Source organism: Stegostoma tigrinum, chromosome 9 (genome assembly GCF_030684315.1).
Source record: "Stegostoma tigrinum isolate sSteTig4 chromosome 9, sSteTig4.hap1, whole genome shotgun sequence".
In the NCBI taxonomy this organism is placed as follows: domain Eukaryota; kingdom Metazoa; phylum Chordata; class Chondrichthyes; order Orectolobiformes; family Stegostomatidae; genus Stegostoma; species Stegostoma tigrinum.
Genome location: NC_081362.1, coordinates 49,806,626 through 49,811,736, shown reverse-complemented (window position 1 = coordinate 49,811,736; position 5,111 = coordinate 49,806,626).

The window sequence follows — 5,111 nt, the reverse complement described above, 5'->3', positions numbered from 1 at the left end:
AATGTCAATTGTTAGCATCCCAAAAGCAAATATGATATAGTGACCAGCAATGAACATTGTTGATTAATGCGACATGGCAATCATTGACGGACCTTGCTGATTATCACAACATGGGAAGGATTAGAATTCGATTTAACTGTATGGAACAAATTCTTGTGAACCCAAAAGAAATTTCTATTTTCAGCTGTAAGCACTTCACAGCTTTAAGATCCACTCAAACAACCATCAATACAGCCAATAAACAGTGAAGCAGTTGATGAGTGAGACAGTTTTAAAACAAACTTGTGGAAAGATCAGCAAGAGGGAAACAGATTTTACTGGTAAAGCCTTTTGCTTCAGATCTGGTAAGAAGAGCAGACATGTGAAATGGTAGCTAGCCGCAGCTGGCAGGTATGCATTCATTGTGGAGCACAAATCTGTAAGAGCTGTGTTAATTAGACATTCAGCTGGAAACAAACAGGCATCAAAACTCCATGTGTAAAGATACAAATTCCTGTTAGGTCAGTGGAAAACTTTCAATTAACGGGACAAAATAGGCTTAGAAGGCAAGAAGTTAAGAAAAAAGCACTTACAACTCACAACAAACCTTGCTGATGTAATGCGTAGATGCTATGAAATACTGCCACAATAGAGAAGTTCAGGGCCACAGAGGTAATTAAAATATATCAGAGCCTCAACTCTACACCTCTCTCAATACCCACCTCCCTTCCAACATCGTGGAAAAGGAAACTGCCCAATCACAAACAGCAACTAAGCAAGAATGCTATGTCTGTGAAACTCTACCTCACTTCTAGGAACTGCAAAAGTAGAACACAGCTATTGAACTGCAAAACCTCAAATGACTACTCACACAAAAATGGTAGTACAGTCAAGTCATCAACGTTAGAAATGATGCTAAGTGTATTCCTTGGAGAAATTGGTGATTCAACCAATTCAGGTTTGACAAAATCTGTTTACATTAATGGACATCTCATTAATTTTAAGCCTGATACAGGGTGAGCCTTACTGTTTTATCAGATAAATTACCACGGGTAAAGGAACAGAAGTTACACCCTGGAGAGATAAAACTGGTTCAGGTGGAACGGCTCTCAAGTTGAAGTGTCTTCTACAAGCAGCTTTGTAACAGAAGAGGTCCCTACAAGGTGGAGAGACTTCTCCAGTAACGCATGATAAAGAATGAACAGTCCTCAAAACAAAGACCTCCCATGTTTGATGAGAGACATTTCTGCAAGTATTAAGAAGCTTCCTGATTGACTCAATTTGTAAAATCAGAGACTTTGTGGAAGAGATGGAGTAGTAGTAATTGTAATTATATAAATGAATTTATGAATATTAATTATGAATAAAACATCTCGAAGGAGGTGTTGTATAAGGTACTAATTCTTAAGGGGTTAATGTTGGAGACCACGGTGATCAGCAATGGACATCATTGATTAATTATTGGTTGATTGATTGATTTGTTGTTGTCACATGTACCAAGATTTGGTGAAAAGTGTTATTTTGTGTGCTATACAGTCAGGCCGTACCATACAAAGTGCACTAGGGTAGGAGAACAGAATGCAGAATAAGTATTACACAGAAGGTTCACAGACAGAGATCAGAGTTAACATTTGAGAGGTCCATTCAAAAGTCTGATAATTGGTTAAAATGAATCTTGCCTGCAAAAGATATCTACCACGAGGGTATCAGAAACAGTATTAACCCTATAATCACTTTCAACTCACCCACACACTTCCAGGTGTCTCCCCCATGGATGACGATGTTCAGGCGTGAGCATCTCTTATCTAATCTAAATGTGTTCAACGTGTTCTAAAGCATTGCATCATATTATGATGGAATAGAATTTCAAATATTAAATTTAACAGCTATTTCCCAAGGAGAAAGTGAAAGTCATTTCCCAAACCAACCATGGAATCAGACCCTGGAATAATAACAAATATTCAGAATTGTCTCCTGATTTAATTCAAACCAGGGTCCAGAATTATTTCCATTGATTGAAAAGATAGATTAAAGGATGCAGAAACACTGCAATAAATGTGCACAACATATTTTTGGCAGTGGGAAAGGTGATTTTCCAATGTGACAAAACAGGAAAATATTCTTAATTGTCAATTAATGATTCATGTTTTAATCTGCGTTTTTATTCTCAATTAATATCCATAACATGTAAGAGCAATCTGCTCATGATTTTTGATACCAGGCAACATTTATAATTTACTCCTATAACATTATAAATGCAAGAGTCTAGGATGTTATGGAATGGGGGAAACTAATTTGGTAATTTTGCAGCCATTCCTTTTAACAGGCAAAGCTTCATCATAATGTGGTTAGAATGAAGTCTGATATTTCTGCTTCAAAATCATCACCTCAGAAATTTAACAGAGTTTAGAATCGCACAAAGTTACAAACAAGTATATACATATCTGTTGTGATGCACTTACCAGAGGGCTAGAAGACTAGGGTTCAATTATCACCTGTACTGTGGTGTATCATAACACAAATTGATTAAACATGTCTACGAGCAGCTCTTTAATTGAAACAGGTCCTTTACTGACCGCATAACCAGTGTTAATCTTCATATTCACAGCAAGACAGGCTCCTTAAAATTCTTCGAATCTACCTCGTAATTTCTCTGAAAATTCATCTTAAAATGACTTATTCATTGAAAATAAGGAAGTTAAGAAGACACAGTTGTCTTAAATTTACAACTGATACTTGTAAATTGAATGAAATGTTATTGTACAAGAGAAAGTTTGAAATATTCTTAATTTTTATGAGTATTGGAGAATTTTTGGTTATTATCAGAAAATAGATAATATTTCTTCAGAACCCAATGAATAGATTCACTTTGATAAGATGTGCTTGAAAAATACCTGAGGAAGGAATAATGGAACTGCAAATTCAAAGGCATTCGAATAATATCTTTCACAAATACCTATTCAATGCCAGACAATGACATGGTGATACTTACTCATAATGCATCGACTCACCTAAGATCCCGAGGACCTGAGTTTGAATTGCACCATGGCAGATGGTCAAATGAATTCAATAAAAAAATTCCCGAATTATAATTTCAATGATGACAGTGAAACCATTGTTTTTTGATGTGAAACTCCATTTGATTCACTACTGTTCTCAAGGAAAAATAAAACTTGCATCCTTATCTCATCTGATCTACAAATCGACTCCAGACTCGTAGCAATGTGGTTAGCACTCAACTGATCTCTGCAAGCCACTCCGTTCCATTGACCACAAAAACGCCTCTAAAAGGAACTAAGCCTGATGGATCACTTGGTGTGATCTATGCACCGGAAATGACAATGGGAAAGTTAGCTTCATTGACTCTGCCAAGTCTTTCTTATCAACAATGCTAAAATATCCATAGTCACAGAATCATAACTGTACAATGCACCAGACAATGTTATCACCAGCTCCATGTATGTCCTGTCCTACTTGCATGAAAGACCCAGACACAGTTACTGCATAGTGGCGTACAGTTGTGGGAAGAGTTGCCCTGGGAGGCCTCCAGATTGACCCCTTGATATTTCATGGCATCAGTTCAAACATGAGCAAGAAAACATGCTGCTGATCACCACATACCTCAAGTGATAAATCATGTTGAACAAAGGCACTCTGAATGTACTCTGAGTGCTCAGTCTTCTATGTCCATCACCAAGTGTGGCTCAGTAGCATTACTCCTCATAGTTTGCTGAGTCCTAAAGAACATAGCTGCTAGATTGGGTCTGCAGCAGGTGGTAAGTGAACTGAGGAAGGAAAAGCATACTGCTCCTCATCTTCAACAATCTGCCTGCTGTACATACATCTATCCATGATAATATCAGTAAGAATGACCACAGTACAATCCTTGTGGAGATGGAATGCCACCTTCAGTTGGGAATGCTGTCCAATGTGATGTGTAGCACTATATCACCATGACATTTGGGGTATACCAAATTTCATTTGTGAATGGGTGGACAATTAAACAACTCACCCAAGGAGGAGGAGGCTCTATAAGTATCCTCATCCTCAACGATGGGAAAGCTACCAGTGCAAAAGACAGGCTGAAGCATTTTGTAGCAATCTGCAACCAGAGGTGCTGAGTTGATGATTCGTCTTGGCCTCCTCCAGAGGTCCTCAACATCACAGATTCCAGTCTTCAGAAAATTCAATTCACTCCTCATGGTGTCAAGAAATGGCTGAAGACACTAGACGCTGTAAAGGCTATGGCCCCAACAGCATATCAGCAGTAGTATTGAAAATGTGTACTCCAGAACTGGTGGGACCTCTAACCAAGTTGTGCCAGTACAACTAGAGCATTAGTATCTGCCCATCAAAATGAAAAATTGTTCAGGTCCTGTACCCAAAAAGACATAACAAATCCAATCCAGCTAATTACCACACCAGTGCACTCAATCTACACTCAGACTGCACTTAATCACCAACAAAGTGAGGGAAGAAGTTATCAACAGAGCCGCTAAGCAGCATTTGCTTAGCAATAATCTGCTCGCTGATGCCTAGTTTAAGTTCTGCCAGGGTCACTCAGTTCTTGACCACACTATCGCCTTCGTTAAAAAATTGTACAAAAGAGCTGAATTCTAGAGGTGAGGTGCAAGTGACTGCCTTTAACATTAAGATTAAGTATGGCATCAGGAACCCCAGCAGGACATGAGTCAGTGGGAATTGTGGGAAAACTCTCCACTATTTGGAGTCATATCTGGCACAAGGAAAGATTCTTGAGATTATGGGAGGTTTATTATCTCAGTTCCAGGATGTCTTTGTCAGAAATTCTCAGATTATGTCAAAGGCCCAAACTTCTTCAGCTGCTTCATTGATGACCTTCCCTCTATCATCAGGTCAGAAATGAAGTTATTCGCTGGTGATAACATGTTGTTCAGCACAATTTACAACTCTTCAGATACTGAAGCAGCCCTTGTTCAGATGCCATATGACCTGTATAATTTCCAAGTTTGAGCTGACAAATAGAAAGTAACTATCTCATCATGCAAATGCCAGGCACTGACTATTTCCGACAAAAGAAAATCAGTTTATCATCCTTTGACATTGAATGAAATCATCATGGCTGAGCACCACACTACTAGTGAATGCTCTCT